This window comes from Ambystoma mexicanum, chromosome 10 (assembly GCF_040938575.1).
Source record: "Ambystoma mexicanum isolate Mex_15411 chromosome 10, UKY_AmexF1_1, whole genome shotgun sequence".
Lineage (NCBI taxonomy): Eukaryota > Metazoa > Chordata > Amphibia > Caudata > Ambystomatidae > Ambystoma > Ambystoma mexicanum.
Window position 1 is genome coordinate 1,674,422,615 of NC_090932.1, and position 14,574 is coordinate 1,674,437,188.

The window sequence follows — 14,574 nt, forward strand, 5'->3', positions numbered from 1 at the left end:
AGGGACAGCTATTGCTGGGTTCATTCCTTAACTGAAAACCTACAGATCCTCTTTAAAATCAGTCAAACACAGTGAACAAGACTCTGCCCCCCATGCAGATGCAGAAATATCCCACCCGCACTCTGAGCATCACACCATAGTGCCTTTTTGTGGTTATGTGGAGAGGCAAGTGGGTGACCTTTGAGGCTCTGGGGTCCGTTATTTCTCCCAAACCAATGGGAGCAGCCAACCTACCTCTCATCGGCCTTCAAGCTAACGTTTATCCCTCACCTGCCTCTGCCCCTAACCCCCTCTGCCTCCACTCTAGCACTTCACCCACTATGGTCACATCCATAACACAGCTGGCCGTTCCGCCTACCTGCACTAAAAAATGTCTAATGTTGGTTGTCCTTAATCTGTGTGATTACCCATGTATTGTCATCAGTGACAATTCCATTTACTTCCCTCCACAACCTCGCCAGAATGTCCCTCAAACTCACCCCATTGTAAGAAGCTCACTGCTTCCCGTCACATCTGCTTTCTTATCTGTTTTACGTTCATTTGTGATCAAAAGAGCATTCTTCCTTCCTTCCTGTATATATACAAATAAATATAATCCTTGGCCTCAAGCCCAGGGGCCACATCTCTCCAGCTGTAAAATCTCTCTACTGGCTCCAGGTTTCTGCAAGGATCCAATTCGAATCCATCTGCATCATCCATAAGGCCGTCTGGAGCCGGGGACCATGCTATCTACAACTTGCTCTCCCCAAATACTCTCCCTCGAGATCTCTCCGATCTTTCGGCTCCAACTCTCTGCTTGTCAAGTGCTTCTCTAAGCAGCGAGTGGGTGGCCGATCTCTTTCCTCGACTGACTCCCTCCTCTGGAACAGCCTCCCACTTCCTCTCCGTCTTGAGCCAGAGCTCCTCAAATTCCACGAGCTCCTCAAAACTTTCCTCTTCGCCCCCTCCGTCCCCCTCTCCCTCCCGTGCTAACCCGCAGTTGTCAAGATTGGTGGCCTGGGCCCTTATGTGTCCTTCTGGGCCCTGGCCTTCTGTCCAACCGGCTGCAGCTTCTGCCCTCCTCCCCCTGCACTTGCATTTGGGCACCCGCTGGCCTGTGTTGTCTCACAGGCCTGCACTTAATGTACTTGCAGGTGACCCCTCTCCTACCAAGTGGTCACTGCCTTGACCCCCTCTGTTGAACCACTAGCACTTAGCCGCCTCCCCTGTCCTTTCTCTCTTTCTCTGCACTTGCACGTTCCGAATGTTCACAAGGCCTAGTAGGACCTCCTCTGCCCTTTGCTCATCATTGTTACTTTATTCCATTCTCTCGTTTTGTTCCCTTGTTCCCTCCCCTTTGCCCTGTGGGTGATTTGATACACAGTTTCTTTGTGTATTTATTTATTTGAATTTGTATAACGCACATCTACCCGGGGGCATCGTGGCGCTGTTACGGAATGCTCACTTAAACTTACAGTATAGGAAAATATTACAGCAGGAATGTAAGGCAGTAAAGGACATGTTACAGCAGGAAGGTAAGGCAGTAAAGGACATGTTACAGCAGGAAGGTAAGGCAGTAAAGGACATGTTACAGCAGGAAGGTAAGGCAGTAAAGGAAATGTTACAGCAGGAAGGTAAGGCAGTAAAGGAAATGTTACAGCAGGAAGGTAAGGCAGGAAAGTATCATCCTTACGTTACAGAACAGTCAGTATGTGGAGGAGGGTGACGAGGCGGTTAGTATAAGCGCCTTACAATTGCAAAATAAATAAATAAATACATACATAAATAAATAAATACAAATACATAATGGGTATTGGGTAAAGAAGAAACCCTGTGTGGCAGGTGTATGCCCCCAGATAACTTGGGAGCGGCCGGTGATCTGGATCCACTTCTTAATTTGCTCAGAAATAGGTGTCAGGCCCCCAGTATTGTGTGGCCTGGCTATTCCACATCAGGGTGGCAGCTCTCCGCCCACTGCTGCGCCTCCCCCCAATCCCAACATATATGGTATCACAGCCATAGCGCTGCGAGTGGACTGCCCATGGAAGATGTGCTATTTACAAAGGCCAGTGAGCCTTGCATACAATCATACAGCTTACTAGTGCTGACCTGAAGTGAAACACCCAGTGTGTAACTGCTTCTTTAAACATATCACCCTCATTATTGCTGTCACCTGATTCTGTGGGCGGCAGGTGGAGCACTCTGAACATCTATCCAAAGAAATGAGTGAAAACATGACAAATGCAGACAAAACCACCACTGAACTGATGAACCTACATGTCATAACATAGACCAAGCCAGTGCCACCTTCTTCAGGTTGGCCTCACATGTCATAACAAAGACCAAGCCAATGCCACCTTCTTCAGGTTGGCCTCACGTGTCATAACATAGACCATGCCAATGCCACCTTCTTCAGGTTGGCCTCACGTGTCATAACAAAGACCAAGCCAATGCCACCTTCTTCAGGTTGGCCTCACGTGTCATAACATAGACCATGCCAATGCCACCTTCTTCAGGTTGGCCTCACGTGTCATAACAAAGACCAAGCCAATGCCACCTTCTTCAGGTTGGCCTCACGTGTCATAACATAGACCATGCCAATGCCACCTTCTTCAGGTTGGCCTCACGTGTCATAACAAAGACCAAGCCAATGCCACCTTCTTCAGGTTGGCCTCACGTGTCATAACAAAGACCAAGCCAATGCCACCTTCTTCAGGTTGGCCTCACGTGTCATAACATAGACCATGCCAATGCCACCTTCTTCAGGTTGGCCTCACGTGTCATAACAAAGACCAAGCCAATGCCACCTTCTTCAGGTTGGCCTCACGTGTCATAACATAGACCATGCCAATGCCACCTTCTTCAGGTTTGCCTCACGTGTCATAACATAGATCAAGCCAATGCCACCTTCTTCCGGTTGGCCTCACGTGTCATAACATAGACCAAGCCAATGCCACCTTCTTCCGGTTGGCCTCACGTGTCATAACATAGACCAAGCCAATGCCATCTTTTTCAGGTTTGCCTCACATGTCATAACATAGATCAAGCCAATGCCACCTTCTTTAGGTTAGCCCTCAGCATAAGCAGGCCTTCTCCGAAGGGGTCTTTCTGAGGTCCTCTCCATGTGGTGGTGCTGTTGGCGGGTGACTGTCCTATTGACCTTTTTTTTGGTGGCACCCCTCTGCCCTTTTTATGGTGAGGCACTGATCACAGGCACTTGTGCATGTGTCTAACACTGAGTTGGTCTCCTGGCACACATGCAAATCAGTGTACCACAGGCAGGTTGCATACCAGAGGAGAAAGGGGCAGTGCCCAGCTTCACAAGTCCTTGAATGTGCCCACTGAGTGCCCCCATCGGCAGATGTCCAACAGCATAAGAGCCACGGATGCCATGCTCCTGCCATACCACTGATACTGGCACATGGGCATGCCCGCTAGTCCACTAAACTAGTTAGCTGCCCCTGGATCTGCAGGCTGCTGCACGCACACATGCCCGAGTCAACCATCCTGCTGTGGCCCTGATGGTGGTTGATTACAGTAGTGGAGTGGCAACAGTGCTATGCAGTGTGCGGGCATGTCCTGAAGGAGTGCCTAGCATGTTCACCTTTCGGCTCACTCTTATTGATGAACATGGGTGACTGGCACAGCAGCGCCACGTCCATCAGGCTGATCCCAGGCTGCACACTGAGGCTGCGTGACTGATTGACTGACAGTTCAAATAATAAGGTTGCCAAAACACCACACCATAATCGAATTGAGTCTGAGACAATAAGTGCCAGGGCTGAGAAGTAAGGCCCAGGGCTCAGCCCTGACAAACACCCCCACAAGTTAAGCACTGTCTGGGTCCTTGCCCAAGTGCCAGCGAATGGTAAAAGGCCCTTTGACAGTCAGGACCATGAGTGTCCGCTTTCCCCTTGACAACCAGCCTTTTGCTTCCTACCAGTTCCCCACCAGCTACCCTCAGGGTAGGTACGGAGGATTATTGACGCACTCTAAGGGAACCTGTTTTACAAATGCTCGTGCTCTTCTCTGGGTAATGCGGTCATGACCTATGTGCTTAAATCAATCCAAGAAACCACAAAAACCTTGAAGACTCAACATGGTGATGATCCACAACTCCTCTGGAGTGGATCCAAAAACAGAATGTGTGTTTTATATTAGTCAAGCGGCTCTTCAGCTGGAAGGTGGTTTCACTAAACAGGATCCTAGCACCTTCCAACAGCTCTGAAGTCACAAAATGGATACAGTCTTTTATCCAGCACAACATGGATGGCTGTCATTGGCCAAGGGAGCCAAAAGCCGGGTAAAGATATCCTGCAAATGTGAGCACCTGGCAAGAGCTGGAGAGTCCTGGGGTTAATACTTGGATGGTAGTGAGGCTGTGAGGAGGATTCATTGCCAAGAAGATATAAACCAAGAGTTAATCCAACCGAAGGGTAGTCCAAGGGCTACTTAAGTCCATTACTTCCAAGCTCGCCAAACCTCTATACCCATTGCCCAAAAATTGAAAAGTCTAACTCAGTGTCAGGCCGAACAGTTAGAACTTAGCGCGGCTCGTGGTGAATTCTGATAGGTGGAAGGCAAATCTGCGGTCAGGGTATCTTCCAGGCGTAAGGTTATTGGGCAATAACCCTTAACAATAGAGCGATTGGATTGGGGAGTGTGACAAAACATACGCGTCTCGGAGTAGCTGCAACATTGATCGTGTCCTCCTCAGGGCCCTGTTCCAGTCAATGTTAGGGAATATTAAGCCACGCTATGTATGGGGTTTACAGTCAATCATAGTGCAGCTGGTCTATTGACCAATAATCAGCGGTTGAGTGGTATTTGATTGGCAAATGTATTTAATCCTCTTCCCGCACGAGCACCTCTGATCTTTTCCAAGGCACAGTGCTGCTAACAACAATTTACGAAGAGGCAAGGTGGTTGCGGCCCGTCTGCACTCAACTATGGTCCACTGCAGGCTATTTGCTAGACTCAACCCGTGTAATTTGCACCACTCGTAGCCCAAGCTCATCATGCCTGCGATTGCTAAATCTGCTGCTCGGTTCTTTTGCTGACCCATCATGGCCACCCAAGGGGCCAGGCCCTGGTACTTCACGTATAAGTGAGCCCCCAAGTCGACAGCAGTTCACGCACCTCGAAAGAAAGTAAAACAATGATACTTCAGAAAGATTGAGGCCACAGCATTGAGCGGGTGGAAGGGTTCGACTATTTAGGTTCACGAGCGACGGTAGTTGCTTCGGTCAAATGGAAGAGTCGTTGTTAATATTGGAAATATCAAGCAACACTATGATGAAATGTGCCCAAAAACACGGGATGACGACTATACCAAGAGACTAGAAGTAATAGAGAACCGATTCCTCCTCAAAAAGGCCTTGTGTCTACCCCAAAGCACAGCAAAGACAATGTTAAGCTTATAGCTCAACCAGAAATCTCTGATGTAATTGCATTTAGTCCTGTCCAATACCGGCTTCGTTTGCGGCTTCTCCATACTTGAGCAAATACAGAGATGCACAATTAGACCTCTTCACTCACATTTAAGCTGGTGTAAGCACACTAGGACTATGCTGAACTCGCTGCGTCTTGCGGATCTGCGGTGTAAGCCACACTAAGGCCGCCTTACAACAAGCACGCAGCACATTTGAGATACTGCTCGGGGGATCAAACTTCATATCAGCATATAGGAAGGCTATGTGGGAAGAGTGTGCAGTCACCTACCGGTTCTCTACATCCTTCCATCCACGAACCAGCAGCTCGTTAAATCTCGCCTTCCTTGGCATAAATCGAACCAAGTTGCCGCTTGCTGGAGCTCCAAGTTGACTTATGGGTACGACGGTTACTTGGATACGTTCTCTCCTTCCTGGGCACGGTCACTTTACTTTTGACACTTTACCTTTGCCAACACTCCAAATTGCCTGGCACATGAGCACTTCAGACTTATGCCCATTTTCCTTAGCGGGCATTGAAGATATGTGGCACTTTCTTCCCCTCTGTCCACCGTATAGAGGCTTAAAGCAGGTCGAGAATACACGTTCAATCCACTTTGATCTATGCTGTCTCTAATTACATATTCAGAGCCTGGCTATGAAGGGAAAAGTGTGTCTCCATCCACTCTCCCTGAACACACAATACCACGAGCCTAAGCCGGGCAGCCTAGGGCGTGTCCTACCACATCACAATACCACGAGCCTAAACCGGGTAGTTTAGGGCATGTCCTAGCACACACAATACCACAAGCCTAAGGCGGGTAGTCTAGAGCGTGTCCTACCACACACAATACCACACACAATGCCACAAGCCTAAGCCGGGCAGTCTACCACGAGCCTGGCATGTCCTACCACACACAATACCACATGCATAAGCTGGGCAGTCTAGGGCATGTCCTACCACACACAATACCACGAGCCTAAGACGGGCAGTCTAGGGAGTGTCCTACCACACACAATACCACAAGCCTCAGCCAGGCAGTCTAGGGCGTGTCCTACCTCACACAATACCATGAGCCTAAGCCGGGTAGTCTAGGGCGTGTGCTACCACACACAATACCACAAGCCTAAGGCGCGTAGTCTAGGGCATGTCCTACCACATACAATACCACGAGCCAAAGGTGGGTAGTCTAGGGAATGTCCTCCCACACACAATACCACAAGCCTAAGGCGGGTAGTCTAGGGTGTGTCCTACCACACACAATACCATGAGCCTAAGCTGGGCAGCCTAGGGCGTGTCCTACCTCACACAATACCACAAGCCTAAGCCGGGCAGACTAGGGTGTGTCCTACTTCTCACTGCCTAAACCAGGCAGTCTAGGGGGTGTCCTACCACACACCGTACCACAAGCCTAAGCCTGGCAGCCTAGGGCGTGTCCTACCTCACACAATACCACATGCCTAAGCCAAGCAGTCTAGGGCGTGTCCTACCACACACAATACCACAAGCCTAAGCCAGGCCGTCTAGGGCATGTCCTACCACACACAATACCACAAGTCTAAACCGGGTAGTCTAGGGCATGTCCTACCACACACAATACCACAAGCCTAAGCCGGGCAGTCTACCACGAGCCTGGCATGTCCTACAACACACAATACCACATGCCTAAGCCGGGCAGTCTAGGGCATGTCTTACCACACACAATACCACGAGCCTAAGACGGGCAGTCTAGGGAGTGTCCTACCACACACAATACCACAAGCGTAAGCCAGGCAGTCTAGCGCATGTGCTACCACACACAATACCACGAGCCTGAGCCGGGCAGTCTAGGGCGTGTTCTACCACACACAATATCACGAGCCTGAGCCGGACAGTCTAGGGCGTGTCCTACCACACACAATACCAAAGCCTGAGCCGGGCAGTCTAGCGCGTGTCCTACCACACACAATACCACGAGCCTGAGCCGGGCAGTCTAGGGCGTGTTCTACCACACACAATACCACAAGCCTGAGCCTGGCAGTCTAGGGTGTATCCTACCACACACAATACCACAAGCCTAAGCCAGGCAGTCCAGGGCGTGTCCTACCACACACAATACTATGAGCCTAAGCCGGGCAGTCTAAGGCGTGTCCTACCACACACAATACCACGAGCCTAAGGCAGGTAGTCTAGGGCATGTCCTACCACACACAATACCACAAGCCTAAGGCGGGTAGTCTAGTGCATGTCCTACCACACACAATACCACACACAATACCACAAGCCTAAGCCGGGCAGCCTAGGGCGTGTCCTACCACACACAATACCACGAGCCTAAGGCAGGTAGTCTAGGGCATGTCCTACCACACACAATACCACAAGCCTAAGGCGGGTAGTCTAGTGCGTGTCCTACCACACACAATACCACACACAATACCACAAGCCTAAGTCGGGCAGTCTACCACTCTCCCTGAACACACAATACCATGAGCCTAAGCCGGGCAGCCTAGGGCGTGTCCTACCACACACAATACCACGAGCCTAAGGCGGGTAGTCTAGTGCGTGTCCTACCACACACAATACCACACACAATACCACAAGCCTAAGCCGGGCAGTCTACCACGAGCCTGGCATGTCCTACCACACACAATACCACATGCCTAAGCCGGGCAGTCTAGGGCATGTCCTACCACACACAATACCACAAGCCTAAGCCGGGCAGCCTAGGGCGTGTCCTACCACACCACAATACCACGAGCCTAAGCCGGGTAGTTTAGGGCATGTCCTACCACACACAATATCACAAGCCTAAGGCGGGTAGTCTAGGGCGTGTCCTACCACACACAATACCACACACAATACCACAAGCCTAAGCCGGGCAGTCTACCACGAGTCTGGCATGTCCTACCACACACAATACCACATGCCTAAGCCGGGCAGTCTAGGGCATGTCCTACCACACACAATACCACGAGCCTAAGCCGGGCAGCCTAGGGCGTGTCCTACCACACCACAATACCACGAGCCTAAGCCGGGTAGTTTAGGGCATGTCCTACCACACAAAATATCACAAGCCTAAGGCGGGTAGTCTAGGGCGTGTCCTACCACACACAATACCACACACAATACCACAAGCCTAAGCCGGGCAGTCTACCACGAGTCTGGCATGTCCTACCACACACAATACCACATGCCTAAGCCGGGCAGTCTAGGGCATGTCCTACCACACACAATACCATGAGCCTAAGCCGGGCAGCCTAGGGCGTGTCCTACCACACCACAATACCACGAGCCTAAACCGGGTAGTTTAGGGCATGTCCTACCACACACAATACCACAAGCCTAAGGCGGGTAGTCTAGGGCGTGTCCTACCACACACATTACCACACACAATGCCAAAAGCCTAAGCCGGGCAGTCTACCACGAGCCTGGCATGTCCTACCACACACAATACCACATGCCTAAGCTGGGCAGTCTAGGGCATGTCCTACCACACACAATACCACGAGCCTAAGACGGGCAGTCTAGGGAGTGTCCTACCACACACAATACCACAAGCCTAAGCCAGGCAGTCTAGGGCGTGTCCTACCTCACACAATACCATGAGCCTAAGCCGGGTAGTCTAGGGCGTGTGCTACCACACACAATACCACAAGCCTAAGGCGCGTAGTCTAGGGCATGTCTTACCACATACAATACCACGAGCCAAAGGTGGGTAGTCTAGGGAATGTCCTCCCACACACAATACCACAAGCCTAAGGCGGGTAGTCTAGGGTGTGTCCTACCACACACAATACCATGAGCTTAAGCTGGGCAGCCTAGGGCGTGTCCTACCTCACACAATACCACAAGCTTAAGCCGGGCAGACTAGGGTGTGTCCTACCTCTCACTGCCTAAACCAGGCAGTCTAGGGGGTGTCCTACCACACACCGTACCACAAGCCTAAGCCGGGCAGCCTAGGGCGTGTCCTACCTCACACAATACCACATGCCTAAGCCAAGCAGTCTAGGGCGTGTCCTACCACACACAATACCACCAGCCTAAGCCAGGTGGTCTAGGGCATGTCCTACCACACACAATACCACAAGTCTAAACCGGGTAGTCTAGGGCATGTCCTACCACACACAATACCACAAGCCTAAGCCGGGCAGTCTACCACGAGCCTGGCATGTCCTACAACACACAATACCACATGCCTAAGCCGGGCAGTCTAGGGCATGTCTTACCACACACAATACCACGAGCCTAAGACGGGCAGTCTAGGGAGTGTCCTACCACACACAATACCACAAGCCTAAGCCAGGCAGTCTAGCACATGTGCTACCACACACAATACCACGAGCCTGAGCCGGGCAGTCTAGGGCGTGTTCTACCACACACAATATCACGAGCCTGAGCCGGACAGTCTAGGGCGTGTCCTACCACACACAATACCAAAGCCTGAGCCGGGCAGTCTAGCGCGTGTCCTACCACACACAATACCACGAGCCTGAGCCGGGCAGTCTAGGGCGTGTTCTACCACACACAATACCACAAGCCTGAGCCTGGCAGTCTAGGGTGTATCCTACCACACACAATACCACAAGCCTAAGCCAGGCAGTCCAGGGCGTGTCCTACCACACACAATACTATGAGCCTAAGCCGGGCAGTCTAAGGCCTGTCCTACCACACACAATACCACGAGCCTAAGCCGGGCAGTCTAAGGTGTGTCCTACCACACAAAATACCACGAGCCTAAGCCGGGCAGTCTAAGGCGTGTCCTACCACACACAATACCATGAGCCTAAGCCGGGTAGTCTAGGGCATGTCCTACCACGAGCCTAAGCCAGGTAGTCTAGGGTGTGTCCTACCACGAGCCTAAGCCAGGCAGTCTAGGGCGTGTCCTACCACGAGCCTAAGCCAGGTAGTCTAGGGTGTGTCCTACCACGAGCCTAAGCCAGGCAGTCTAGGGCGTGTCCTACCACGAGCCTAAGCCGGGTAGTCTAGGGCGTGTCCTACCACGAGCCTAAGCCAGGCAGTCTAGGGCGTGTCCTACCACGAGCCTAAGCCAGGTAGTCTAGGGCGTGTCCTACCACGAGCCTAAGCCAGGCAGTCTAGGGCGTGTCCTACCACGAGCCTAAGCCGGGTAGTCTAGGGCGTGTCCTACCACGAGCCTAAGCCAGGCAGTCCAGGGCGTGGCCTACCCAGAAGAGACATGAGACATCAGTGTGTACAGCATATGTGGACCTTATTACCTGAGACTTTGTAATGTGGTGCGAGAGGCACTTGAGTTAACAGGTCCAGGAACGCCACGCGACGATGAAGTACACCTCGGATGCATTAACTACTATTAATTGACTGGGCACCTGCAAAGCATCCATTTGTAAAGGGGAAAATTCCTTGTGAATATGTACAGTGGGAACATCGGCCCGCCCAGTGGGGGCAGGAAAACACAGCTTGGTATTGAGAATGTTTGAGAACTTTAAGTGCTGGTGCGTGAACGTTAAATGTATAATTTCACTTGAGCTAATAGGACCGCGAACATAAGACCTCGCGGGGATGTATACACATTACTCGAGTGGCCCCATTTTGAGTTGTAAAATTAGGTGGAATTTTATTTTTTTAGCATGGAGTTTTACACTTCTTGTTTGTATGTCATGTGCATCTAATAACGCTTTTATGGCGTGCATCCGAAATAAAGCATGATGGATTGTTTGACAAGGGAGCCTGTTGTAGCTTTTGGTGATCCTAGGTCACGAGGTTTAGGAGAAGGGGTCCAGCTGGAGGAGTTGTTTTTTTCTAGCAATTACAGTGTTTTTATAAAAACAAGATTTACAAAGGTTTTTTACTCCTGATGACAGACTGTCTCAAAGGCGAAAACTTAAGTGCCCATTTACTCTGCATGTCCCAGTGTGTCTCAAAGGCGAGAACTAGGGTGGTTGTTTACTCTTCATGAAGCAGTGCTTCTAAAAGGCGATAGCTGGAGTGGTCAAGGCTGCAGTGGTGAGCGGTGCCGGTGCGCAAGAGATGCTGCCCGACGATACGTAGCACGCAACCCTACTTCCACGCTTCCGAGCCTTTAAGAACCGAGGATCGGACCCTCTGTGGCAGAGCCCTCACAGGACAAGGCCGTAGTGTTCAGTGACGCAGGTGCGCAGAAGACGCTGGTTGATGATACGTAGCAGGCAACGCTATGTCCACGCTTCCAAGTGTTTAAGAACCGAGGATCGGACCCTCTGCGCCAAAGCCCTCGTAGGACAAGGCCGCAGTGTTGAGCGATGCAGGTGCGCAGGAGATGCCGCCCGATGATACGTAGCACACAACGCTACGTCCATGCTTCTGAGCCTTTAAGAACCGAGGATTGGACCCTCTGTGGCAGAACCCTCACAGGACAAGGCCGCAGTGTTCAGTGACGCAGGTGCGCAGAAGACGCTGGTTGATGATACGTAGCAGGCAACGCTATGTCCACGCTTCCAAGTGTTTAAGAACCGAGGATCGGACAAGGCCACGGTGTTGAGCGACGCAGGTGTTTGGCATGAAGGGGTCAGAACGGGACGCAGAATCGAAGAGTGGGAGCATGCAGCGCAGCCGTTGACCAGCAGCAACCGCAAGGATGGAAAGGGGCTGGCGGGGGGAGCAGCCATCACTGCGCCCTACTAAACTGCCCTACCTCGTGCAGACTTTCCTTTACAATGCGTTTTCTTACCTTGCACTGTGTCCCATGCATCCACTAGGCTGCCCTTTCTCCAGGGTGCCGTGCTCTGTTTCTTCATTACTACTACTGTTTTTCTTGCACTTCTCTTGCATCTCCTGCTTTTTCCCTCTAGGTGAACAATTGTGGACCGCAGCAACTACTTTACCCTACAAATTGTATTGGGCTACGGCTCTGTTCTTTCTCCTCTTCTCTAGGTTCCCCCACTCCGGCTTCCAGATCTCCCCCTAGGGTGCTCTGAGTTGGCTCCCACTGTTGGTACTCATTGCCTGTGGCTGTTCTGTTGTTCTTTGTAATCTGTCGTAGGCATTGTAACCCTACTGTAACCTACTGTTGTTAGCCTGTTCCCTGCACTTGTGTATCCCTGTGTTCCCTGCACTTGTGTATCCCTGTGTTCTCTCTATCTCCCTCCCCCTCAGCCTTGTGAAGTGCCTCCCCATCTCCCATCCACACCCACTATGGTGCCCTCTATTTCCCCGTCTTCTCTCATTGTTTCTCTATCTTCTATCCTTCTCCTCTCACTAGGTCTGGTAGGAAGTAGCTTAAGAAGTACACACTGGTCTCCAACGCAAGCCTTCCCATCGCTGACACCTATGTCAGTGCTTCCGCCAGAGAGACTCTCACCGCCATCCTCTTTCTCGTTCCTTCTCCCGACCTATGGGCCCTTCATATGGTCGCTCTGCTGTCTCCTTACTCCTCCTCACCCATTAATGGTGGCACACATTGGGAGGTCCTCTTAGCCTCCTTCCATGCCTCCAGAGTCATCATTAATGTCTATCTCAATGGTACCATCCTGGTAAAAGGGCCTCAGCCCAACCTTCTATTTTTGATAGGTGCCTCCCTCACATCATCAACTTTCTTCCTTCCGCCACCCGGCTACCTCTGCGCCGGCCCCCCAGCCACCTTCGTCCACCGCCCTGGCTCCCTTGCCACCTACCTCCATGGCTCCATTGCCACCCCCTCCCTCCGCTACTCTGGCCCCCTTGCCACCTACTGCCATGGCTCCCTTGCCACCCCTTCCCTCTGCTACTCTGGCTCCCTTGCCAGCTTTGCCTCTCCTGTCTCCCTGGCCTCCCTCATCCTCTGCCCCTCTGGCTCCCTTTCCAGATGCCTCTCCCCTGGCTGCCTCGCCTCCCTTGGCCGCCACCTCTGCCATACACGTCTTCTTTGGCTCCTCTGCCTTCTCCTCTCTCTACTTCACAGGCTCCTTTGCCACTTCCGGTGGGGACCCCTGTCTGCTGTACCCCTCCCGGGAAGTCTTTCAACGTGGCAACCTGCTCCACACTGCTGCTCTAGACTGTCACTCTGCTGTCAAACGCTCCTCTGACGTCCACCTCATTGAACTGCTGGATCTAGATGTTCTCGCTCTTACCCACACATGGTTTAAGGCCAGCTCGGTCCCTAGTTTTGACACACTTCTCCCTGTGGGCTACAAGATCCTCTCCAAGCCCAGGCCCAACAGGCTTGGAGGCGGAGTGTCCCTGATCTTTCCTAGTGGATTCCTGTCTCCATCATTCCCCCTCAAGCCTACTCCCCCTTTGAATGCCTGGTCTTCAGGCTCTCTGTTTTACCTGCCTCCTCTCTGGCCCTGGTCACCTTATGCAGGCTACCTGGCCAGGCCACCCTCATCCTCTCTCAATGGGTTGACCTCACTTCTTCTCTCCTCTCCTCTACCTCCCAGCTTCTCCTCCTTGGGGATCTCAACATCCACCTGGACTCTCCTGACTCCTCAGAACTTTTCTGCGACTCTCTTTCCCTTTCCATTCTACCGTCTAATCTGACCCACTCTGCTGGACACACCTTGGATGCTCTCATCACCTCTGACATCCCTCTCTCTAACCCTCTCATTACTCCTCTCTCCTGGCCTGATCACTTTCTTCTCTCTTCACACTTGAAGCTTCCTGTTCCCCTGGCAATGGCGCACCCAGCACTGCCACGATCCGTCACGGTCATCCGGCCCATGAAGAGAGTGTCAGTGGCAGCCTTTGCCTCCACCTACTCCTGCGGCTGACTCCCATCCTGACACAGCCTTTTCTAACTTTCCCCCGTCCATCCATAACACTCTTGACATCCGCACCCCTGTCATGAGGATCTGCCTGAAGCCTGCCAGAAAGTGCAATTCTTGGTATGACGTTGACCTGGCTGCCCTAAAACGCAAGTGCAGAGCAGCTAAACGGAAATGGGGAGCTTCAGGTTCACCCTCTCACAAACTGGCCTGCCACCAACTCCGAAGGAAATATAGACGCTCCATACTCTCTAAAAGAGTCTACATTCAAGTCTGCATCTCTGCAGCACCTAATATCACAGACAAACTTTTTAAAATCGGCAAGGAGCTGGCCAATCCTACTGCAGTATCTTCCTCTACTACACCCACCCAGGCCCTCTGCTCGGCCCTGGCCTCTCATTTCACCACAAAAACCCAGGACATCCTGTTCTCACTCTCATCTGCTCCCCTCCTTCCCTTTATATCTCTCAGGCCCTCCTTGGCCACCCCT

At 51.8% G+C, this 14,574-nt stretch overlaps 1 protein-coding gene across 23 annotated transcripts in view; it reads left to right on the forward strand.

The window, feature by feature from the left end:
• Positions 1 to 14,574, forward strand: part of RIMBP2 (RIMS binding protein 2) — a 2,252,680-nt gene that overhangs the window by 1,813,960 nt on the left and 424,146 nt on the right. The gene's annotated exons all lie outside the window — the stretch shown is intronic.